Source organism: Mauremys mutica, chromosome 10, assembly GCF_020497125.1.
Source record: "Mauremys mutica isolate MM-2020 ecotype Southern chromosome 10, ASM2049712v1, whole genome shotgun sequence".
NCBI lineage: Eukaryota > Metazoa > Chordata > Testudines > Geoemydidae > Mauremys > Mauremys mutica.
Window position 1 is genome coordinate 29463946 of NC_059081.1, and position 27352 is coordinate 29491297.

A 27352-nucleotide genomic window follows, 5' to 3' on the forward strand; every position below is an offset into this window, starting at 1 on the left:
TATTTTAATGCATGTAATAATTTAAATGATAAGAACTGCAAAAGTCAGGCTATTTTGTTTTACGGACTATCAACAGCCTTATGACCTTGAAAATAGTTAAATTGTAAAAATCAGTGAGTCAACTGAAAAAAGCACATATCTAGCCTTGTGAAAAAGCCTTGGCTAGCCTTGTGAAAAAGCAGTTCTGTCTATATAGATAAATGTATGCTTCTGATATACCTTATACTATAAAGAAAGTTTATTCTAGAGAGGTACGTTATGTGAGAGTAGCATAAAAATGATGCTGCTGAGCTGCAAATGTGGGATGTTAAAACTTTTTTAAAGGATTAGTTTTACTTTAATGTTAAATAAAGTTCCTGATTATACAAATGACAGAACATCAAGCCGCAGTTAATTCTCTCTTAAAATGTGAAACCAAAGGAAAGGTAAAGAGGAAGAACAGTTAACCTCTGGTGACCAAAGGTGCACTTGATCTGTTATTTTGTATTCTATACTCTTCAAAAGAGCAATATAAACAGAATTATTTATGCCCAGCAAAATGTTGCTTAATTACTTATGCACCACTGTTTGCTTGTATTTTAAGCTCTCTCTACCACCCACAGGCAGACGTTAAACAGCTGCTAAAAGCTAGCTTTAGTCTTGCCTGTTTGAAATTAGCATACTTGAGCTTTGAAAAAACTTTGTTGCCAATTTACATATGCATAGAGACTGATATTTAGAATCACCATATGATATGTCCCTCAAGAGCTTTTCTTATTGCCTCCATCCTCAGGTCTCAACCTAGAGACTGTAAATCTAGCAGGTGATTAATTCTATACCCTTGAGAAACTAGCAATTAGCACTTGCAACCAGTAAAAAATTGTCATTTCAAAACCCTGTTTACTATGCCCATGTATTTTCTATGAACTCACAGTTAACTCTAAATAGATGTATATGGCAATAGATTTGCAGTCATTTCTGTCTCTTTATCTAAAATATAATATAGCTCCCAGCTAATCAACCTATTAAATATACTGAAAGGGATTAAATAATTGACATTCCTTTTTTATATGAAATAGCAAGATGTAGCAAGCATGAAAACACTATACATGATGTTTTATGTTACCAAACCTTAATCAGCTCATTTCAACATGATGACTTTGTAGGGTTTACCTGTTCTGTGTCAATTCTTATCTCTGATAGCTGAAATTACCGTACTTCCAGATGTTCTTATGCATTATTGAGGTCTTCTGCAGTAGATGCTGGAAAAGGTAAGATAAGGTTTTATTTCTTTGTAGTAGTCACAACATTGAGATCAAAGACAGTAAAGTGCAGTGCTTAGTATTGAAAACTATGATGAACTTAACATTTATTTTCAAGTAGCAAATATATCATAAAAATGCTCATCAATCTTCAGTTAACTATTTCAAGTGTAATCCATTGGACTAACACTGAACATTTTTAAGGTGAGGGGGGAGTTTAATAGAAATAACATTTTAGTACTCATTAAATGTGTGCTAATCACCAGTGTACGTAACAAGAACATAACACATTGTAAAGCTATACTGAAAACTTGCACTGATGAAAAAAGCTATGTGTTGAAATAATTTTGGAGATTAATTTATAGTTAATAGGGATGAGGGGGAGTTGGAGGGCCAGGTTTCAAATATTGCAAAATAAAATCCTATGTCACGTACAAGTGTGATTTAAAAGGAAAAAACTACTGCTGCTTCAAATAGTAGTTACATGATGTACTAAAGTGAAGTGAAAATGCTAGTCCCTTTTACAGAATATTTCCATAAACCAGATAGAAGTTTAGTGAACATAATTAACATTTTCATTATATTCTATATACACAAACACGTGTGCGAATATCCACACACGTCCATGATCACACAGAGAAATTATGGTGTGTAACTTCTATATAACCCACTACTTATATATAACATATATATTTACTGTACTTATCTTTATTAAATTATGCCTTTTTATTAGTGATCTTCAGTTAACAAATATCACTGCCTCCCAAAAAAATCCCAAGAAGTAACATTTAAAGATTTTTGAAGAACACAAAGGCAAAACTTAGTTTAAAGAATTTGAAATCTACACATTTCCAAACTCTCACTTTTGTCTAAAAACAAGAAAGTAGTGGTTAATGTAAAAGTGGTCACTAATGCAAATACTCATTTTTTCTGGTTGCACAAATCATTAGGCAGTCTGCTGTATAAGCCTGCTAGACTTACTTTCCACTAATTACATCATCAGATCATCACACTGTTAAAATCAGTTGCAGTGTACTTGTACACAACTAAATCCCTGCTTCTAATTACTATTTTAGTCTCTTTTTCCTTGTGACATGTTGGTGATAGATCATTATTTTTTCAGCAATTTGTTCGCATTTATATGCAATATAATTGGATCTGATTAATTATTATGATTAATGACTGCAGAATTTCCTTGCAAAGCTATTAATACTGGTAGTATCAAATGAAAGACATGGACAAATTAAAGCCAATGGAGTCCTGTTGCTTGTACTTACAACGCCTAGGCTAGAATAACCCTTTGCTGTTCTGAGCACTACAATAAATATGGAGATCTTTTTTGGATTTCCCTACAAATCTGTATGTTTTAAGTGATATTAAAACATAACTAATATGGGAGGAGAGGTTCAGATTTCATTTTTAGGTGAACTACTATACTGTAAATTATATATCCATGGGTATATTTTTAATGAGTTCAGCAGAATTACTGTAGCAACATTGATTTAAAGCAGTAGAACTATAGAAAAAGAGAATAAGACTGAGAAATGTTTTTGAATAACCAAGTAGATTTATCCATTTTTCAGGTTTGTTTTTTGTTATGGCTTGGTTTGGGAGAGGTGGAGGTTTAGAACAAACATGATAATAAATGCAATTAATTTCTATTAAATGTCATATTACAAAATTTCCAAAGGACATATTTATGTAGTGCATGTTGTATTTTAAATTACACTCTGGCTTAGAAATAGGATATTACATGTAAAAAAAGCAAACAATGACTGAGTAGCTTAGGGGATCGACTTTCCTGTTACCTCTGGGACCTGACTTTAAATCTGGCTTTGAGCAAACTGAAGAAAAATCATTTCAGTCTAATGGCAGTCATATATATATATATATATATATATATATATAAAATCAGATAGCATGAGTTCCAAGCAGGTGGCAAAAAGCTTTAGAGGAAATAAAGTGTCCAGAATCAGATGTGCTTTGAAAGTGTTCTGATTTGGGAGAAGATAGTGATTTTGCTTGAGTGTAAATCTCCAAATATAAAGACTTTGAATGTGATTTTAATCTGTAATAAATGGCAGCAGCCCTAATCAAACTCTGAGCCAAAATAAGGACATTGAGATTTTGGGTGCAATGTTACTGAGACTTTGCAAAGGAATTTATTTTAGTACAGAATCAGAAATATAGACACTTGCAGGAGGAACTCACTATCAAATGAAAGATTTTAAAAACCTCTTAGGGAATATAAAAGACACTATAAGAATGCCTAACTTTAATGTTATGGTCAATACAATACAATGTGAGAACCAAAATGCGGGAAATGTATGAAAAGTGCATTGAAAAATTAGCAAGATTTCAAATATTAATAAAGCACGCTCTATTTTAATTTAACAGAGCACCTTAACAAATAGATCACAAAATAAGATGGCTAGACACATGGAGCCTTTGTTGCCAGGTGTACAAAGGTGCCAATTTGTCAAAGATCATATCAGTCAAAACCACACTAGCAATGTGTCTAGTGAAACCCAAGTGATTTCTCTGCATATTGTGAAATCATGTTACACAGTTACTTGTAATAAACAACCTGTTTTCTCATGTAAGTGCATACGGGTTTCATAATCTTGCCGCTCATGCTATGTGTAGTCTACATTTTAAATCAGGTATATTTCCTCTTTGCTTCTTAGGAAAAAAATTAATTAATTCATATCAAAAACATCTTGAAATCCCTGTGTTCATGGAACACGTCCATGCTAGTTCTTTATTTCAGAGGGCTGCACTTCACGGTAACTGAAAATGGGGAACAGACCATGAATGCTACTCAGTATTTGATCACTGCCCCAGTCACACAGACCGGGAGACAAGATAATAGGAGGTATTTACACTATCATAAGAAAAATGGAACAATTAGTAACAAACTGATTAGTAACATCATTAAATACGTGTTTGAAATACCATTAGGAAAATTAGTTTTGTGTTAAATTTTTCTGATGAAACGTGTAACATATAGTAAAATAATTTAAATTTCCAATAGGAACAACTAATAAGGCAGAATCAACTCAAAGGTTTACCAAGAAAAAGGGTTTTGTGTGGTTTCCTTAATATGAACATTTTTACCCAATCTGTGCTTCCTATTGCCTATTGTTTACATAATGGGCCAGATATTCAGTTGGTGTAAATCAGCTTAGTTCCATTGAAAAAGAAAAAAATTATGTCAATGGGGGTTTTGCCCAAATGGAGATCCAAAGTAAACATTACTTTGTATTCTGTTAAACACTCTAAATAGTGGGAAATCTCAGTGGTTTTGATACCATGAGGGGACATTCATTTATTAATTCTTAGTTGAAATGGAATTAAGCATACTATATTTTCAACAATACCATGGGAACTACAAGGGAAATCATTATTCTTGCACAATTATGGGAAAGTTTTTCCCTGAATTTCAATTTGTTAGGTCATGGAATCATATTTGGATCCTAGTTAGAGATAGAAAAGGCTTTATTGCATCATGCAATCATTTCCCCCTCAATGCAAGATTGTTCTCTTCAGTATATTTTCCTAATGTTTTTCCCAGTTTTATTTTAAAAGGCCCAAGCAGTGAATTTCCACCATTCCCCATAGCACAGTTCCACAATCCACAATATCTCACTTTCAAAATATATGATTCTCAGCCTAAACATTTTCCCTTTCTTAATTTCATCCCATTACTTCTAGTTATAACCCCTGGACAATGTGAAATAATTTCTCTCCAGCCTTGGTGTTTACACCCTTTTAATATTTGACAATCCTCATCACACTCCCTATTCTGTAACTGCCTAAGCAAGCTATACAGATTTAGATATTTTAATCTTTCCTTATCAACTAATCCCTTTCATTCCTGATAAATATTGCCAAACTAGAGGAAGGCCAGACAAAAAATGTCTGGTATTGGAGATGTTCAGAAATAAATGCAGTATTTTAGGCATGGTATAATTACAGGCCATAATTGCAAACTCATGTCTAATTTGCTGTCCACTATCACTACAAGGTTTTTTTCACCATTACTTTTTTTCAGGTTTCTTCCTTCAGTTGAATTTCACTGTTTCAAATTATTTTTCCCATATGTACTTGCTTTCATATTTCATTTTGGTATTTCCTAATCTTTCTAGGTCCCCTTGCATTAGTTCTCTGCTCACAAATCCCTTCATAGTATAGCTTCCTGTGAGAATTTCATTAGTGTGTCATTAACTTGCTCTTTCAGATGCTAAATAAGATCAGTCCTAACACCATTCCCTGAACCACCCATTATACACTTCCACTCCAACTCAATACATTCCATTTAGTTAGGGACGCAGTGTTTACAGCAATATTGCTACGGGAGGAAATGGCTTCTATTGCGGAGCTAAATGCTCAACAGTGTTTTGGTAACTCAGTAATAGCAGAGGTCTGTTTGTGAAGCACTGTCAGAAAGCATCATTGCAAAGGACTCTGAAAATGAGAGGGAAGGTTAAGGGGAAAGGCAGAAAGGGTGGGGGAAATAAACTACAGCCATCATTGAATAAAAGGGGAAATGTTTTATTAACTGAAGTATTTGGAATGTGACTCTCATAGCAACACAAATGAGTAGCTCTATTATGTGCCTTGTCAAATGAGATCATATGGTCTCTGATCAGAAAGGGCATTAACACAGCTTACTTTTTTCCAAGGCTGCAGTGCACATACAAACTGTGCAGTCTGAGCACTTCACTCAAACGCGTGCATGTGTTTTAGTACAAAGATGTGTCTATTTTGCACCTAAATTTAGAGGCATCAATGAAACCTACCCAGAATAAACAACAATGGAGCTTTTATAGTCAAACGAAACACTAATAGTTTCCCATCCTGCTAGATATGTGCAATATTGTATTAACTTGCTACAATACTAGTGTAACACAGAAATATTAGCAAATTTCAGCATTTTCAGCTATTTCATTATCTCTTTTTCAAAACTGCAGGAAATTCTTGATTATGTTCAGCTGAATAATACATGGGGGATGATTCTGATTTCAGTTACATTGGTGTAAATTAGGAGTAATTCCACTGAAGTCAATGTTGTTACAATGGTGAAAAAACAGTGAGAGTGAGGTCTGAACAATACCCTATAACAAGCAGATTGCTCATGTAGTCTCATTGCTCCATATGTAACAGGACTGTTGGCCCCTTAGTAAAACTCAGGGAGGAGAGAGGGGGGGTTGGTTGGCTAACTCCCAGTACCAAAAGGAGGGGGAAGGGTTGATGGGAAATCAGGACCCTGTGATTGACAGTCCCCAGGAACAATGGGGAGAGGCCAATGCTCCCGGTCAGCCTGATTGACAAGGGCAGGCAAGCTAATCAGAGAGTCAGGTGGCCATGGTGGGTCCCATTCTCCATGTGAGCTGGAATTGCCTGGGTCAGACAGAGTGAGTCGAGCTAAGGAGAGCCCAGGGGCCCATGCTGAGCTGGGGAGTAGAGCTGTGCCAGATCCGGAGGGGCCAGAAAAGCAGCCCAGGGAGCTGGAGGCAGAGCAGCAGCAGCACTGAGACAGAGTAAAGCTGGAGCTGAGGCTCAGATCCTTTCGCTAGCCCACTTCACTGGGGTAGTGCATAAGCCAGGAAAGTTCCCCACAATAGTGGGACCATTCTCCCACTTACACATAGCTTAATGCCAGAAACATTCTTACCAAAACATTCCATAAGCGGAGTAAACATTTCCACAGCAAGCAGCTGGGTGAGCATGCGTTTATCAGTTTTGTTACAAGTTAAAAGAAAAATAAAAAGGGGGCAGGTGATTTTAAAATTTTGACTTCACTTTTTTGTTGCATTCCACATCAATGAAATGCAATTTTCTTTCCAGGAAAAAGCTGGTTCTGCTACTATACTTGAATATGTGTCTGCAAATTTCCACTGAGCAGCTCTGTGAAAACCTTGAGATTTGTTCCTCCACTCTTTTTAGTACAAAGAACCATGTTCGTGGAAGTGATCAACTCACCAAAGTCTTGTAAATGCACATGGAAACCTATGTTCACATGCGAATATTTGTGAAACAGAAAATGAGAGTTTGGTGTAGCTCTATTCTCTAAGCATTAAGAATGTATTGGGTGGGGGGGAAGCATGGGTTTGCACTTGCAAAACCATTTATCAGTTTCTTGATTTTTCAGGCACATCACAGTTGCAATCACTCTCCAACATTTTGCCAAGGTTAATTAGTGTCATGGATATTAAATGACCCACTATGTTTACTCCCAGGAGATGGTAATGATTCTGTGCGAAAAAGAGTTACCAAAGGTTTGTTCTTCACTGTGGATTCACTCATTATTATTATTACTTCTATTAATAATTTGTATTCTGGCAGAGCTTAAAGGCCTAAACCACAGCTGGGGTGGTACTGTGCTAGGCACTGTATTCATACAGAAGACAACCCCACTCCCCAAAGAGCTGACAATCTGAAATACAAGACAGACACACAGATATAGACAAACAGCACAAAAACAATTTGTCAAAGGTACAGTACAATTTTTTTCCAGTGTTCCTTCCCCCACATAACAATCCCTCTTTCCCACCAACTTCCTCTGTGTCCAGCTGCCAGTAGGACGTCTTCACAGTCTTGAACCTGAGAGTCCGCCTTTACCACACCACACCGTACAGGAAAAAACGTGCCTCATTTTCTGAGACACGCAAAAAAAAATAAACCCCTAAACTGTGAAAAGTGTCTTAAAGTTTTTTTTTTAAAGCGAATTTGTTATTTGGTTAAAACTTTAATATACTGTATTATCTAATTAATAAGGCCATGAAAATCCAAAACTACTGCATTAAAAGAACATTGAGGGTATAACCACCAAGAAAATATAACTAAACTCAAAATGTACCAGATGACAACATGAAACACCCACATCAAAATCTGAATAAGCACAATGAGCACATTAAAGCCTATTTATTCACCCTTGATCCCTGTGTATCAGTAAGACAGGACACAATACGTAGCATTTTATCATTTTTTATCTTCAAAGTAAGGCCACGTGAGATCATTTAAAGGCATACCACCCTCTGAACACAAGGCTGGCCTTTTGATTTGCAAGACTCCACACAAGAATGTAGTCTCACACAGCTGAATTCAAGAATTAGGCTAGGCATTGCCTCCCCACATTTGTTCTTTCTGCAGGAGGAAGAGATCAGGCCAGCACATAAGTTGCCAAGTAAGCAGTTTATTGCATCACTTATTTTGCTCATGTAGATGACTAGCCCTGAAGGACACATACTGAAAAACAAGACAATACAAAACGAGATCTTGCAGGAGCCAGGTATCTCACCCGATTTGCTGAAATGAGTAGGAGATTCATGTGAGATGTCACTCCAGCTCCATTTTAACTCACCACCTTTCAGCGGTGGTCGTTACATGCTATGTTTCATTCTAAATTGTGAATTTCGCTTATTGCTGTTGTGTTACATACATGAAAGCTCTTGTAGAATAGTTTTCATGAATTAAGGGCCCAACTTCACTCTTCTTCCTATTAGAGTGTTTCCATTTACTTCAACGGGAGTCGATCAGAGCCCTAATTTTCCTGTTTAAATTAATACATGGACTATGTTTAGTGCATGAAAAACAGGATTTGGAAATTTAAAAGCAAAGATCCATATGTTCAAAATGAACATGCTGCAGGAACCATAAAAAGAAAACCTGTCAGGGTTTTAATCAGATATCATTATTTACTATAGCCTATAACAGTCTCTAGAAATCTTGAATCTGCTTCCTTACTGATGCTTTTCTGGAATCATACATACCTGCAGCTTGTTATTGCTCAAAATCTGATACTGATTTTTCCTTTAGAAAATAAAAAAAATGCATAGAAGTTTTGGAAACATATCACTTAATACAGGCACTTGTGTGTGTAACACAGACATACAAACAAAAAAGGTGCAGATTTTCATCCCTATTTTTGCCACAATCCATAGCATATAAGTCACTGGGGTTTTCAGCATTAATGCAAGTAGCTACAACTATTGGTTGGTGGGAGGCGGCACGGTGGTAAGATGAGGGAAGACCGAGAGAAGAGAGTGATAGAGAATAAACAGAGATAAAGTGTGTTGAAGACAGAAAGTAAGGGGGAAGGGAGGAGAGGTCCATGGATGACAACCTTCCAATCACAAGGTGCCCACTATCTCACCTTCTAATCCCACACATATTCTCTTCCGTCACATGGTCCACAGTGCAGAAGGAACTATGTTAACTGGAAATTGTATGATGATGTGATACGATAAAGTTTGTTAAGGGAAATTGTCCAACAACATGAAGACAAAGACTAGAAAGAACACATGCTGCTGAGTGCACGGACACACAAAGGCTTGGACTCCTGGATGGAAACTCCATCCAGACTGCCCACTTGAAACTTTGTGGAGGGTTCAATTTGAAAAACTGTCGTTGGTTGGCTCCAAAGGAGAGAGGGAGCATGATCACAGAGGGGACTGGAGAGCTAGACTGTAGTGAGGGAGGGAAGCATTGCCAGGATCTTATAAAATTAGGCTTTCCTTCTTGCAGTAAGAAGTTAGAAGGGTTACTGAAAGCTGCTGTGATGTATGTTATGTTTAATCTAGTTAAATAAAAGTTTAGTGGTTTGTCGAACCCTGAGGTCAGAGATATAGTGAATCAGTGGGTTTAAAGAGATCTGTGGGGCTTCAAAAGAGAGTAAGGAAAGGCAGCCAGGATTGCCCAATATTTACAGGCAAGTGTCCTGAGAGAGAAGCTTAGAGGAGTCAAAAGTCTGCACTAGTGACTCACAGACATGGTGCTGGACAAGATGTGTGCCCAGGAAGGTGCAGGTTGTGACATCGTCCCCACTTCAACAACCGATAACAGAGAGAAATGATCATGAGAGATGAAGAAGTTTTCTTTTAAAAGCTAATACCTCTGGATGTTCCAGCTTGTCTTTATTTCTATGTTGCAAAGCCCATAAGTAATGCATAAGAAATAAGTGCCAGATAAAGTTTATTACAGTCCATTTGTCACAACTAACCAAAAACACTTTACTCACATTTATAATCTATTTTTAACTGTTTTTACTGAACCCTGTTCCTAAGGAAAACGATAGGCAATTATGCATTATGCCTGATTCAAAGTATGTTAGAAAACTATTGTGATTGTGTTAGTTCTCTGCATATGTTAAATCTCCCTTCTGTATCTTTCCAGGTAGCATTAACTTATCGTGTGTGCAAAAGAGACTTTTTTACCCAGATGATGGTGAGATTATTTTGTATTCCTATTTTCATTTTTATTAAGGGGGTTTCTTCATTTTTTTTATAATAAAGACAGTTGAGATGAGTGAGAGATCAGTTCAGAAGTTGGAAAGGAAACAAAATTTAGATCATATTAGCAGAAGGGGTAAGTATGAGCTTCATAATCTGTTAGTACATTTTGCATTGTATTAGCAAAATACCATGTCATCAATCTCCTAATGTTTTTTTGTCTGACTCTGCCACCTTTGGCTTGCACACCCTGAGGATCATAATTACAGCCACAAAACATATGCATTGCGAGCTTGAAAAGTAGGGAATAGAAATGAGTTTGATACATAAATCACTCTTGAGCTACTTTATTTTTAGAGTGTAAATGAGCATAGCCCTATTTTTGTTTGTTATAACTTTCTGAAACTTTTACACACTTTTTTGTACAATTTTAGATTCATGAAAGCATAAGGGTTTGATAACATGAAATACCAGTTTATAATAGGTATGTTTTCAAAATCTGAACCCATTACATATTTTTCCTATGACTGTTCAGAACTACTGAATAATAACTTGTAAGCAAAGAGAGGCAAGTTTTCCTTTATATTTGATGGGTTTGTTAAAATATTGTGCAAATCTGTTTTATTTGTAACAGGGACTCTTGTGTGTTAAATCCACAAACTACGAAAACCTATCAACCAAAGTATTAATTTAAGGAACACAGATTTCATTTTTTTACCTTTCAATTTTTTTAAGCCATGAAAGATAAGAGCATGAGTGGTCAGTGAGAACAGAAGTAAAACAAGAAATAAATATTCTAGAATGCTGAAGAAATCTGAACCAGACATCCATTATTTCCAAAAACCTAACATAAATAGAATTCTTAGACCTTAATCTTATCCTAATTTAAGATAAGGGAGGCTTGCAGAACATCATTTTGGCTGTAATTATTATCATCTGAAAAGCAGTGGAGCATTCTCTAGGGCATGTGCAACTAAGGAAGATTAGAGTTCACTAAGAGGCTCCATTTATTTCCACCTACCAATTTAAGTATGGATAACATATTACAGTTCTGGAAGGGAAAAAAAATAACTAGAACATATTAACACAGTCACGTCTCTCTCCTTCTCCTGAACTCAGGTTCTAACTGTACTGATTGCAACTCAATCATTCATTAGAAACTGAGGCCATAAGCTTATTTTATTGATTCTCTCAAGACTATTTTAAACTGTAGCAGAGGAGAAAAAAAAACTGTCCGGGCAAGGGAAGAAAAAACAACAAAATGAATTTGATTTTACATTAGTGTGTTGTGTAAATTTCTTGACATGGGCAATGAAACCACACACACATTCTCAAGGGTGTCTAAATTCCAGTGGAGACCGATAACATCTGAAAATGGGAAGGAAAATTTTAAACACAAAGGGGCACTCAGTCAATTTACAGCAGCATGTAAAGATTCTAATGTATATGATTAAAAATAAGGTTGGCACTGCCTACCGTAGAGAGTCTCAACTGCTATTTTCTAGTCCCAAAACTCCTGTCATTGATTTCTGCAGAAGCAAAGAGAACCTGTCAGTTGTTTTTCAATATTTAAATAAATTGTAATGTTCTAAAGGGTAGCATTATACCACAGACTAATGTGTTAACTAAAATTTTAAAGTGCTATATGGGACAATGACCTGTCTTTGGGCTTTCTTCCACTGCAACTTATCTAAGGAATTTCTTCCCTTAATTGAAACTTAATGCCATTCCTCAAGACTCACTTTTTCTGTAACATCTGCGAGATATTAGCCAAATACTGTAATAATGGACAGACAAAAGAGAATATTTATATTTTGAATGCATATATTTGGTTGTATCCTTCTCCTCCATCCTTCATAAGTTGCTTGTCCTCTTAGATCATAAGCTCTTCAAGGCAAAGACTGTGTCCTCCTTTCATAGAATCATAGAATCTCAGGGTTGGAAGGGACCTCAGGAGGTCATCTAGTCCAACCCCCTGCTCAAAGCAGGACCAATTCCCAACTAAATCATCCCAGCCAGAGCTTTGTCAAGCCTGACCTTAAAAACCTCTAAGGAAGGAGATTCCACCACCTCCCTAGGCAACCCATTCCAGTGCTTCACCACCCTCTTAGTGAAAAAGTTTTTCCTAATATCGAACCTAAACCTCTCCCACTGCAACTTGAGACCATTACTCCTTGTTCTATCATCTGGTACTACTGAGAACAGTCTAGATCCTTCCTCTTTGGAACCCCCTTTCAGGTAGTTGAAAGCAGCTATCAAATCCCCCCTCATTCTTCTTTTCTGCAGGCTAAACAATCTCAGTTCCCTCAGCCTCTCCTCATAAGTCATGTGCTCCAGCCCCCTAATCATTTTTGTTGCCCTCCGCTGGACTCTCTCCAATTTATCCACATCCTTCTTGTAGTGTGGGGCCCAAAACTGGACACAGTACTCCAAATGAGGCCTCACCAGTGCTGAATAGAGGGGAATGATCACATCCCTCGATCTGCTGGAAATGCCCCTACTTATACAACCCAAAATGCCATTAGCCTTCTTGGCAACAAGGGCACACTGTTGACTCATATCCAGCTTTTCGTCCACTGTAACCCCTCGGTCCCTTTCTGCAGAACTGCTGCCCAGCCATTCGGTCCCTAGTCTATAGCAGTGCATGGGAATAGTGTAATACAACACAGTAACAAATGTTCACCAAGAAGGGCAATGCATGCAATGCTCCTCAACATCTGCCTCAGAATCTACTTGGAGAGATGGTGAGAGACCAAAGGCTCCTCTGCCAACAATACACAGATGACACTCAGCTGTGGAGTCCATATTCCACAGACACAATCAGTGCTATTACACAGTGTCAAAATGCCAGCAAGGGATCAGCTGGATAAAGAACAACTGGCTCAGACTAAACCTGGGCATGACCAAAGTGATGTTACTCACAACAGAGAAACAGTTTAAGAACTGGAACTTTATACCTCTCTTCCATTGTAAAGACTGCGCCGGTCACCACAGTGGTGCACACAGTGATCCTGTTGACTCATTGTTCAGCTTAGACATTCATGTAGCATCAATGGAAAACAATCCCTTTTTCCACTTTCATCTTGCTGGGGAATTTCATTCCTTCCTCTTGGAGATGTGTGAATCACTGTGGCACAGTCCATCTGTCACCATTCACCTTCTGACTAGATTACCACAACTGTGTCTGGGCTGAAGGTGGAATCAATACAGATAGAGAGCCCTGCAAATCCACGGATATACACTTCATATTCGCAGATGCGGTTGGATTGTTTACCATCTTTGTGCATTGTGGATCGGATACATATCTAAATTTTTGTATCTGTGCAGGGCTCTAAATACAGAGGCTCCGCCTCAGGCAGAATACTGTATCCTGCTTCCCCAATAGCACAGGCCACCATGAGCACACCACCTATGTGCTCCAATCCCTCCACTAGCTCCCAGTCCATTTGCTCTGACAGTTCAAATCCCTGTCTCTGATCTAAAACGTCTTGCCTAAAGGTCCCGGGGTGCAGGGAGGGAGAAGGGAAGTCTGAACAGAGCCCATGTACTTAGGCACAAACTACAGGAAATATGAAGTGAATGAGAGATAAGCCCTACAAATTTATCAATATATATATATGGAGAGAGGGGGGGGGCAGTGTTGAGGAAAGGAGATCACTAGGAGACCGATAGCTCGGAAAGGAGAGAGGTATATTAAGAGGTGCTAGTGACTCTGTTAGTAAAGCTGTGGGGAGATGGGACTTTGGTACAGATTAGGCTCAGATTCAGGCTGGTTATTATTTGGCTTTAAAATGTTTCATCCACCTCTCTGTGAAATCAGACAGTGGACAGAGCTTTCAGTCCTGGGTGATTAACATAGGATACATATTTCCATGCTTGGGAATTCTAAATTTGGTGCCCAATTTCAAAAAATGGGCCAACGGCCTTCATTGTAAACATCTACAAAGTTTGGGCTAAATTCTGTTCTCAGGTCTGAGAAGGGGCTTTAGTTGAAATCAGTTGGAGCCCCCCAAGTGTGTACTTAAGGCAGAACATGGCCATTTGGCTGCTCTGTTCTCCACATTAATAGAACAAACAGCTTTGGGCAACTACATCTGTATTTCCCCACCCCTCCGTGGTCCACCAGGAGTACACATGGTTAGATTTCCAGCTCCCAGAACACACCTCTCTCGGGCAAAGATTTGTGCTTTCTACTTTTTAATAACACCTGCTGTACCGCAATAGAGCAGGAAATCTCTGTTGCTGAGAATCACCCAGCAGTCATGCTCTGAGGCACAGAACTGCCAGGTGGGGTGAAACATGCAACCCACATCCTGAGACAGGAGATGAGGAATGGTCAGGAGGGTGTTCGGCAGTTGGACACAGTGTTGAAGTAGGTAAGGGTATGAAGCTTGCCTCGGCTGTCTGGAAGATAGACTGCTGAAATCTGGATATGATGGTTATGCGCCAATTCCACAGCTTTGTATCTTCAAGCACACAAGGAGAGGGATTTTGCTCATCCCAGCTTATTGTAAAACATGAAGAACATGTTCCACATCATAACCCTGATTGTTTTGCCTCTGATGAAGGGCAGGAAACAGAGGCAAGCATTCCTGACTGCCCTGAGCTCCAGCAGGTTGATGTGGAGCTCAGGGCAGTCAGGTTGATGTGGAGCTCTGGTTTCATGGACTGTCCAACTACTCTGAACTGTGAGGTTGTCAAGGTGGGCCCTCCATTCTACCACGAATGAGTCGGTCATGATGGGGTTTGGAGATAGAAAGGGATGCCTGCATAGACGTGGAGTTGCTCCTTTTACCAGTTTAGAGAGTTCTTTACATGGAAGGAGATTGTCATGCACCTGTCAAAGGTGCCCCTGGTTGGAGAATAGGCAGTTCGTAGCCAAAGCAGTGGAGGCATAGCCTTGCATTATTGTTACAAAGGTGTAAGCTGCCATGTGGCCCAAAAATTGGAGATACTGTGGCCTATGGGCTTTTCTGAATTGTCCCTACCAGTCATGACAAGGTCACAAATCTGTCTAAAGGGAGGTATGCTCTGGATGTCATTGAGTCCAAGCACAGCCCTATAAACTCTATTCTTTGTGCCAGTGCTAATGTGGTTTCCTTTACATTCAGCTATAGATCCAACTCTTAAAACAGAACAAGGGCCTTCTGGGTGGACAATAACACCATCTCAGAAGAGCAGTCCTGTTGAAGGTAAGCCACCACTACAGCTAGAACCTTCGAAAACACCCACAGTGCCCAGGATAGGCTGAAGGGGAGCACTTGGTACTAGAAATTATCTTGACCTATGCTAAATCATAGGTATTACCTGTGAGATGGGTATATACTTATATGGAAGTAGGTGTCTTGTAGGATGATGGATGAAAAACAATCCTCATTCCTCTAGTGAAGGAATTATAGTTGCTAGAGTCACTATCCTGAACTTTTGAGGCTTCATGAACTTGTTCAGCTGCCTTAGGTCTAAGTTCAGCCTCCAACCTCTGTCCTTCTTTGGTAGTAGGAAGCATTTTGAGTAGAACCCCATGCCCTGTAACAGGGAGGGACCAGTTCTACTGCTCCTAGTCAGAGAAGAGAATCCACTTCTTGCTTTAGTAGAAGTTCATGAGAGGGGTCCCTGAAGAGGGACAGGGAAGGGAAGAAGTGACAAAATAATGTAGCCTGATGTTATGACATCCAAGACCCACTGGACTGTGGTGAGCCACTCCTAAGCCTGGTGGAAGTGGATAAGGCAGTCCCCAGGGGGTGGGAGGTGAGCTACAGGGCGTAACTATAAATTCAGAGGAGTGGGAGAATTCAAACCCTCGACGAACCCATCAAAACTACAGTTTAGAGGACATCTAGGTGGTCGTGGGGGCAGATAGGCAGCCCTCTTCCTCTAGAACTTATGTCTCTTTCTGTGCAAGAGAGGCAATGGCGGAAGCCTGGTGAACCATGCACACACCACCAGGCGAAGACAAGTCTCCCTGGAGAAAACAGGGTAAAACAGCCCTTTCACCTAAAACTAACTATACTAAATGCTAAACAGTAACCTACAACTATAAACAAACTAACTTTGTAGAAAAGAGAAAAGGCTGAGTTCACTCTAGGTGGAAACACTAGTGTTCCATCTCAGGCCAAGGCAACAGAGAAGGAACAGAGCGGGGGGTTCGCCTGCGCACCTTTATATAACCTCAATGCCTGCCGCTAGAAGGCATAGGACACATGCATGGGCTGAACAGGCACTGCTAGCTACAAATTTCCAATCAAGAGGTTGAGAGGCGCATGAGCACCCATAGGGACACTACTCAAAGAACAGGAGAATGTATATAGCTTGTTAAAATTTCAGGAGAATTTGTAATATTGAGTTTTGAATTAATTTGAAACAGTACAAATATTATATGTTTATAGATCTGTTTGATAATATTATAAACTAGAATCTTTTATAGCAGAGGTCGGCAACCTTTCAGAAGTGGTGTGCCGAGTCTTCATTTATTCACTCTAATTTAAGGTTTCACGTGCCAGGAATACATTTTAACGTTTTTAGAAGGTCTCTTTCTATAAGTCTATAATATATAACTAAACTATTGTTGTATGTAAAGTAAATAAGGTTTTTAAAATGTTTAAGAAGCTTCATTTAAAATTAAATTAAAATGCAGAGCCCCCCGGGCTGGTGGCCAGGACCCGGGCAGTGTGAGTGCCACTGAAAATCAGCTCGCATGCCACCTTCAACACGCATGCCATAGGTTGCCTACCCCTGTTTTATAGGGTTTTAACACTACCATAGCAATTACTATCTGCTGGGTTGCTTTTGTTGTTGATGCTCAGGTTTATACTTTATATAGCTATCAGCTGGGCATTCTCAGTGGAGAGCTCACACCTCTGGAATCTGGCTTCATCAAATTTGGCAATAGTCTACAAACTATTTGTTTAGCCGGGCTTTTGATGTTTTTGCTTTGTTTTTACATTGGGTGCTATTATAAACTCAAGATTCCTATGCCATCTCCAGCATACACCAGCCTGCCATGTATATTGTGTGTCTTCGTATATGTTGTTTGTGTTTGAACTGTATTGTAAACTCCTTGGGATAGGACCATATCTTATTTGTCTGTAAAGTACCCAGTAAATAATGAAAAATAAAGTATAAGTTCCCAAATTCTGCATAGTAAAACGATCTTCCTTTACATTAATATTAACTGTTAATTTATATTCTGATATAACTGCCAGCCAGGCAGTTTCAATTAGAATGATCATTTAAACTTAAAGAACAAAAATAAAGTATTTTAAGCAAGTCACCAGCACAAAGAAGCCATTAGAACTAATGACACCAGAAGTGGTCAGCAAACACTTCAAATTCCTGTGTTTTTCATGGAGGTTACACAGATTCCACTGACTACTTGCAAATAGAAAAAAATGAAGACAATTCAGATGGGTTACTGTTGCAGTCGAAGCACACTGCTTTCAAATTTCTTTGTAAATAAGGATATATGTGAAAGGGAAGAGCAAGAAATACCTCAACATATCCCTGGAGCATGGTTCATAGCCCCCAACATGCTATCCTGGTTTTATAAATTAGAAATCTTGTCATCTTATCATGGAGACCAAGAAAATTGTGGCAAACTTTATCTGTTAAGTGAACCTTAATAACCCCAACTTTAACTTCAAGAAAATTACACTTGGAAACATTTCACAGTCTTGCAAGTTGCAGAAGATACAAAATGCATTCTTTTTCCCCCTCTCTCAAGTTATTAACCCTTCCTACTGAGTCTCAGAGACCTCAAGCAATTGTAGTTTACTGAAAATCACATCCAATTATAATGATCATGTTTCCATTTATTTTAGCAAAATATTTTCAGCAGAATTTAGGTCACAAAAAAAGTTTTAAATCCCATAAATTTGAACAGTTAATTGGCAGTAGCTTTAATTCTAAAAAATGGTAGACTTCAGTAAAAAATGTGACCCTTATAACTACAGAGCAGGCATTGGGCTCTTATAAAATAATTCAAAAAGGCTCATTTCTGATTAAGCAGACAGTACCCTTTATTACAACATCCAACTACCCTATATACTTGAAAGGGAAAACAATAGATATTGGGTTTCACAGTAAGAGGCTTCCCTTTTGACCGGTTTGCTGCCAGGATTTGTCTTGAATATTGCAGTTTGAACCTTGGCATATCATGACAGTTTCAGAGTGCAAACAGCTCTGATGCAAGACCAGGCATAATTGTGTCTTAATGGTTTCAGCACTGCAAACTCACATGATCTTCTCACGTATTTCACAGTATTTGGTGTTTTTCTTAAAAGCTCCAGCCCCTGGAGTCATGCAAATATGAGAGAATCTCAGTTTTTATGCAAAAAAAAAGTTTCTAGTCCTCATGAATCAGAAGAAAAGCTTGAAAATATGACAAGTGTACCCTAAAAGTTCAAACACCATAAGGCAAATAAAAAGAACCCAATGTGTTATCTGTATTACTGTATTTTTTTAAATCTCAATCTTATTATTTTTGGGTGGCTGATTCATTCTTCTTGAACATTTGGGGGTTGGCCATACTGTAGTTCTACCCCTGTGCCAACAAATGCTGAGCTCAACAGCGTACCATGCAACAGACCTGAGGAACCTAAGCAGCAGCACGCAAGGATCCTGAATGTGAAACTGAAGGTGGTCCATCAGAGGCTATGAATAGTGGGAATGGTCGAGGGTCAGTACCTTTCACCACACTTAAGCAACGCACATGCTGCATCTGATGCCTGTGACATGAGCACCTTTCTGAGGAGGAATCATACAGGAAAAGTATAGGGTTTTTTAACCAAAATATTTGCAGATTTTACGGTAATCGAGGAAGTTCAGCACATGTGTAAATATATGCAGCTACTCCGAAATAAAGTTTTAAATGTGTTTCTTTTACCCAGTTCAGAGTAAATGTGACATTCCCTGCTCAGAACTACCTTTCTCTCCCTGTCCATTCAAAACCAAAACTCTGTCCACCTCTCTCCATCAGTAACTCCCCTTAACCATCTTTACTTGTGTACTTTATTAACAAAATCAGAAACAGAGATGGGCTACAGCCAGGATGCAAATCCTGTGCTGTGCTCTGTAAGTACAACAACATGGCAATTTTATACCCAATTCCACTCGAGACAAAGAGCATCAAAACTAGTTGTTAAAAATATGTAATTCTACTTGCTTATTTTCTTGGGTTAAAAACTGTGAGAAAATCCTTCCTCAAATAGGTTTTTATGCATCTAAATCAGTGGTTCTCAACCTGCGGCAGCATGGCCTAGTGGCCAGAGTCTGTGCAGGGAATCCTGGCCTAGTAGCCAGAGTCAAATAGGGCCACCCTTCTGCATGGGGCATGTGGAGCTACCCATTTGTGCAGGGCCGTGTGGCCTAGTGGCCAGAGTCAATAGTGCCACCCTGCTATGCCAGGCAGGGCAGTAGGGTCTAGGAGGTGCTGAAGTGAATAGGACTGCCCTTCTAAGCAATGCAGTATGACCTGGTGGCCAGGCAGGACGTGGGCCGCCACCCAGGGATGGGTTGGAAGCTGGGGTAGGGGGACCCAGGCCCTCCCTACTCCACTGGATTCCAGCCCAGGGTCCTATCTGCGGCAAGTGTACCCCTTGCTGGGTCACTGGGGATCCATCCGAAACATGCTGAGCCAAACCCCAGTTTGTTGGCAGCTTCATGGCAGCAACAAGCTATCTGAAACTGCATTAAGATTTTTATGGAGGTATATTATTAATTAGGATATAATGAAATAGCTGGGTGGCCTTTCTATCTGACAGACAGGAGTTAAAATTCCAGACCTGTTTATTTCTGTTCCACAAGCAGGACCTAGACTGTCAGATTTTGGGGCTTAACAGAAAGGATGGGGCTCAAAACTCTTTTAAATGCCTATGGTTCCAATACGAAACTCAGATATTTATTAGTGGTTGTAAAATTCCTACCCTCATCATTGCTCAGGGCCTGATTCTTAGGATTACACTAACATCACTTTATTTAGTTCAGTGCAGGTATTCACTTATATTGGTGTGAGATCAGAATCCCTCAGTCTTGAGGAAAGACATTAAGCATTTCTCCATGTCTGTGCTGCAGGACATTCTTGAGCATGACAGAAAATCTCCGATACCTGGTGAAAATCTCACACTAAATCTAGAGGATACCTGGACTTGGATCCACAACGGACTAGCTCCCTGGGCTACTTTCTACCCTGTCTTCCTGTGCTATAGACCACAGGTCCTCTGGATCTGGGGTAGTTGACCGGCGAAGTTCCCAATGACTCCTTCCCCTTGTGGGCTTCCGCGGGCAGCCAGGTATTCACCTGAGTATTGGCATGCCTGGCCTCCGTGGTCTGGGCGACGTAATTCACATTTACTTCAGTGGAGTTACTCCAGATTTACACCAGTTTAACTAAGAGCAGAATTTTTACTCCTAATGTTTTCCTCCAGAGCTGCAAACTCCAAATGCAACTGCTACTTACTGGCCATACCTAGGACTAACAATTCTACCAAACAAAAGGAAATGGCCCCTTTTTTATGCCTGTTCATAATCCAACATAAAGAATAAAAATCACAAAACAAAGAACATTTGAGAAAATGATATTAAGATAAAACAGCATCTCTAATAATAATACCACCTAGCTTGCATTTAGTGCTTTTCATCAATAGATCTCAAAGCGCTTTACAAAGGAACCGCTTCTTTTGGCTAAATGTATGAAAGCAGTACACTCCTGTGGCATGCTTTGTGACAGCTGGTGCCAGTGCTTGGGGGCAGTGGGGGGAGAAATAGGGAGCAGCTTCTATGGGGCTACAACATCTGCTCCCACACAGGGAATAGGCAGGCTGGGGGAGGTAATAGACCAAGACTGGGCTCTCCCTTCCCAACACACTGGCCCGAACAGCTGCAGTGGTGAAGGAGGACATAATCTGCTACTGGTATAAACCAGTAGCAATCCCTAGGGCCAGTGGGGAGCCGGGAGAGACCTGTGATTCTCAAAGCTCCGTAGTCTGCCGCTGGGGCAGGGCAGCTATGCACTTTTCCTTTACTTAAGGCAGATTATAAATTTACAATCTAGCTCTTAGTAAATGCTCTTTTGTAACCTTGTCAAAGTGGTCACTGCACTAACACATTGCATGGGGTTATCAAATTGCAGTAAAAGATAGCAATTCCATAAAACTATTTTAAAGAATATTTCTCTTTGAATTTCATGGTTGCAGGGCTGAGGTAAATATCCCCAACTCAAGTTTTCTGTAACCTTGATCTATGGAATGACAGATCTACTGTACTCAAGAGTATAATATATATACATTTACCTGAAAATAATATTCCATTAAATGCACAAAATTTAAATCTATAAATATACATTATAATATATTAAATGGATGTCAACTTTGAGTTAGGAAGTCAAAAGCAAAGAAGAAATTCATATATCCTGACCATATCAGTACCATGGAACACCAGCCCACACATGTACAAAAGGACTTACTCTCTTTAAACAAGAGAGGGGAGTTTCTAAATTTAAAAACACATAATTAAAATAAAACAAATGCTCCAGGTACATTCAAGTTGTTTAATTTTCAATAAACAGTCCATAAGCATCAGTGGAGACTATATAGGCTTTTTGCCATAAATATTTCATGAGGAAAGAGTTTTCTTCTTCATGGTTACGTACCACAGATGACTTCACTGAATACAGGGGTTCACTTTATTTCAGATCACAACATTACAGTGGCCATATTTCATCATGTGGGGAACAAACTAAAAACAATGTATTCCAAAAAATGTAATCTCTAAAATAATTTATTGCCATATAATCAATACATTCAGTGTTGTATGTGTCTCCATTATTACGTCACTATAAATTTGTTGTGCTAGACATCAGTAGTTGTTTGGTCCTTAACTATGAATAAGGATGCTGCGTTATATATTTTGAACACTAAAGTACAAATGTAATGCATTTTTCTCCTCAGAAACAAATGACTGTGAATTCACAGTACAAAGACCTTCTAGGTATATATAAATGCTTTGAAATTAGCCTTCAATCCACACAAAGCTGCTATACTGGATATGGATTGAGAGGATCCATTATTAAAAGAGGGATCAAAACAGGCTGCAATTATGCCCAGTTAATCCCCTCAAAACAGTGAGGCATTTCTTCTCCATAGTAATTATTTGTACAGGGGTGAAAATAACCACCATATAGAACAAATTAAATCTTTACCTTCAGATGCTACCACAATTGTTATGCAGATTTCATCATGTTCATTCAGTAAACAGCAAAAGAGACACACAATAAGAGGCTTTTTTACTTCAGATAATCAAAACAAAACTGTGATATAATTTCTAAAAAGGTTACAATTTTATTTGGTTTATTTTGACATATGTTGTGTTTCTTTATATCATTGTATATATTTTAAGAGTGTTTTAAGCAGATGTGATGTAAAATATCTCTATATTAAAAGGGTAAGCAATACATATTGTGTCCTTAGAATTTCTATAGGTTGTACCTGGATGCGTGTACAAATGCACATAAAATGACCACTGCAGTATACAAACCACTTGTGAGGCTTTTTTAAATACAACTATCACACATTTAAATGTCATGCTGGGATTTAGTTAACTAAGGTGGCAGGTTCTTAAAATGTAGAATTTATTATGTTGAAATTTTCAAAATACAAGACTGAAAAGGGAAAAATATGTCAACTTTTATTTATTTCCTATATAAATATAGGCAATTTATTTCTTCCCCAAAATACAGACAGATTAGATGAGTTAGATAGTAGTCAATTCATTTTGCATAGGAATAGCTCATTAAAAAAAGAGCCCCACATTTGTATTATGCTCTGATTGGACAATGCACAAAATGAATTTACAGTGTCACTCAGAGATGTAGCAGGACTAATGAGGGAGGGAGAGTATGGTGGTGTGGGTAAATCTACAGTATATTCATTCTTTCAGCTGGTAAAGCTCATGAAACGGAGGTGTCCCTCATTATGTATGTGTCTCAGGAGCTTTCTTTAATATTTTAATAAATAACAACATCAGCCCAACAAGAAATTAATGAATAGTATCATTAATAATGAGCTAGAGTCTTGTAGTGATAGGACAGATATTAAATTGAACCACTGTGGTGCTATCTCTAGAGACTTGGGATTTTTCCAGCGGCAAACAAGGCCACTGAATGAAGCAGCCATCGCTCTGTGCCAACAGCTTTTACAACAGGTTGAGAGTAATAAAAGAGGATTTTCTGCACGATAAAGTTAAGCCTTAGAAAATCTGCTGGTGTAGATCGGTGTGAAAAGTACTGCCAAACGTGATCCTTAATTAAACTTTAATTAAGATAAAGCTTTTTTTTTTAAATAGGGGAAGTAGCAGCAGAAAGGGTGTCAGCTATTTTCCTATCAATTTTTACTCTAAAATAATTCTATACTGAACTACAGAAAACTGTGTTCAAATAAAGTTAAATCCACAAAAGCCAGGAAATTCAGAGTTTAGGCTGAAACTCCATCCTTAACTCACCCCATTATGTCTAGGTATCTTAGAACTTCTTATACGTGAAATCAGCCCTAATTAGGAGCCTCTGAAACAATGGAGATAAGTCTGCAACTCTTTGGTCAGCTAAGTCTCCATTTTCTTACTTTGGGGAGTTTAAATCGGACCCTCAGTATATTTCCATGCATTTTTCCTGAGGTTTAGGGTTTTGTTGTAAAGAAATGACATCAAATACTCTCTGACATATTTGTATATGAGAAACTAACTATTCACTCAGCAAAACAAATTATAGCACAACTTTGGGGCCCAATTCTAAAAGCCCTTAGTCATGTGAGTAGTCTTTTCTCAACTCAGGAGTAAATGGGACTGTTCACGTCAGTAAAGACTGCTAAGACACGTAGGGATTGCAGGATCAGGCCTTAATTCTGTATAGCATATTTCGTACAAACTGCATCCCAATAACCAACTAATGAATAGAAAAATAAATAAAAACCTTTTAAAACATCTCAAGGCCAGATTCTCAGCTGCATCAGAGCTCTGTTCAGTGTAGTTAAGGAGGGAATTGTTAAGGCTTTCTATTCTCGGAGTTATTAATTACGCACAGCTGCACTGGCCCACATGGCCAAAACCAAACACCCTTGCCCTGCTCCTTCTCTGCGGCCCCACCATGCTCACTCCATCCTCCCTTCCTCCATTCCTCGCTCTCCCCCACCCTCGCTCGCTCACTCATTTTCACCAGGCTGGGGAGGGTCCCTCTTCGACCAGGTGTTCCAGTTGAAAACCGGACATCTGGCAACCCTACATGGGGCACAGAACCAGCTATGCCAGTGCTAAGGAAATCCATGTGTTGCTGGATAAACCAACTTTAAGGCTGGGTATAAAAATATCTTATCTGAGTCAAGATTTTAGATCATCAATCATATTAGCTCCAAATACAATAGAGTAGAATACCCAGTCTTCATATGACACATTAAAATCGTATCTTTTCTATCAGTGCCTCCATCTCTGGTCACTTTTTGAAAAGTATGGGGGGGATCCACTTTACAGACCAGTGACACAAATGGGCATGTGTTATATTCATTCACTAAATTCTCCCCACCCTTTTAAATGGATTTGTCTTGGTTGGCATGGTTGTTTTAAATATTAATTTACCACCTCTCTAATTTAGCACCTCTATACTCCTTTATCTGGTGTGTTTTTAAATTGTTTTTTATTAATAATACAATGCTGTAAAACTGCAACATAGAAAATGGAAGTTTTGAGGATTGTAGTAGAGAGTTCATGCCACTAGGTAATATACTTCCTTGTAAGCATGAACAATGGTGCTTCATGGCAGCAACAAGCTATCTGAAATTAAATCAAATCTTATCATTTATGACACATTCTGTCAAATATTTTTAGGTACCTCAATTACCTCATGGACACCAATTAAAAAAAAAAGATGCAACTGAGAGCAGAATTTGACTCCCAATATACAACTTCATAGATCCCTTTAATCTACTTACAGTGTTTTGTGGTAAGTGGAGTCAGAGCTGGATCCTGACAAACGCCTTCTGTTTTTAGATGAACTTGAACTCTACTTTGAATAGGCTTGATCTAGGTGTCTAGTTCCCACTGACATTACCAAGAGATAAGCAATTGACATGAGACTAGACTAGAATCACATAGATTGTGAAAAAACACAGAAGATAGTCCTAAATTTCCGACTATAGTATAGGAAAACTCCCAACCATAATTTTATTTTGATCAGTTACTTATCACCAGTACTTCGAGTACTTACCTCTTCTATATACCCTTTACATAAAACTTTTCATCTGAGAACCACACGTTTACAAGCAATCAATCCATGCAATTAAGCCTCACAAAAAACATCTGAGGTAGTTATTACTTAATATCAGTCTTGCCAAAGTATAAGTATAAGCATAAGCAGGGTAAATAACGTTCACAAAGCAGAGTAGATCAGAGGCAGAGACAAGAACCGAACCCAGACATCCTGATTACTATTTCCATGCTTCAGCCTCTAGACTACACTATCTTCCATTTGTGAATATGTCGTTTATTCCAAATGATGAATGGAAAGTGTCTACAAAGCCTTTGGATTGCATATTTGAGGAACTGGTATCCTTTGTGAGATCTTTGGCAGAGCTTTTCTTATAGGCCTAAGTAAGTGAATGCAAGTTTGGCTGACACAGCACTAACATTCCTGAAATTCAGATTTTTAGTCCAGGCATGTTTGTGTTAAATCAAAGATTGATTAGGATAGTTAGAATAATATAAATCTTGTATTTCCAAAGTGGAAAAAAAGAATGCTTTCTTGTAGAAAAGCTAATATTTACCAGGAGATTTGAAATGCTGGTGCATTATGTAGTGATTGCATTAAGATTTTTATGGAGGTATATTATTAATTAGGATATAATGAAATAGCTGGGTGGCCTTTCTATCTGACAGACAGGAGTTAAAATTCCAGACCTGTTTATATCTGTTCCACAAGCAGGACCTAGACTGTCAGATTTTGGGGCTTAACAGAAAGGATGGGGCTCAAAACTCTTTTAAATGCCTATGGTTCCAATACGAAACTCAGATATTTATTAGTGGTTGTAAAATTCCTACCCTCATCATTGCTCAGGGCCTGATTCTTAGGATTACACTAATATCACTTTATTTAGTTCAGTGCAGGTATTCACTTATATTGGTGTGAGATCAGAATCCCTCAGTCTTGAGGAAAGACATTAAGCATTTCTCCATGTCTGTGCTGCAGGACATTCTTGAGCATGACAGAAAATCTCCGATACCTGGTGAAAATCTCACACTAAATCTAGAGGATACCTGGACTTGGATCCACAACGGACTTAGGTGTTGCAATGACTAACTCGTAGGCGCATTGAAAAAAAATCACTAGAATCCACAAACCAAGAGTTAGGTACCTAGGCTCCCTGTACAATGCATGGGTAGAGATAGGCACCTGGAAAAGGGATCCACAAAAGCCAGTATGCTAGGCAGGGAGACACCTGATCCAGCCAATAGCAGATGCCAACAAGAGGGATATGTTCTAAGCTCTGACCCTCTCACTGAGTTAGGGCCACTCACCTGGGATGTGGGAGACCCTGGTTCAAATTCCCCCTCTGCCCGATGAGGAGCATTTGAACAGGGTTTCCCCACCACTTAGAAAACAACCCTCATTCCCCCCACTCCTGGGCCACTTTGTGTGAAGTTAGACTTGCTCTGCGCATGACAACACATCGAGCCCTGCAGGCAAAGATAGTTATTGCCCCTCCTATCTCCACCTGCTCTGAGGGTTGCATTGGGGCTTACATGTGAGATAGGGGCCTGGACACCTGCCTGATGCAGCAGCACACAAGCCCAGAGGTAGAAATTTAGGCCCCGAGGGAGCTTTACAGCAGAAATTTAGGCATC

General features: G+C 38.8%; 1 long non-coding RNA gene across 2 annotated transcripts in view; it reads right to left on the reverse strand.

The window, feature by feature from the left end:
- Positions 1 to 27352, reverse strand: part of LOC123378864 — a 369979-nt gene that overhangs the window by 161310 nt on the left and 181317 nt on the right. For both annotated transcript variants that reach the window (XR_006582769.1, XR_006582770.1), the window contains exon 5: positions 1153 to 1241. This is a non-coding gene — a long non-coding RNA (uncharacterized LOC123378864). The remainder of the gene's footprint in view (positions 1 to 1152; positions 1242 to 27352) is intronic.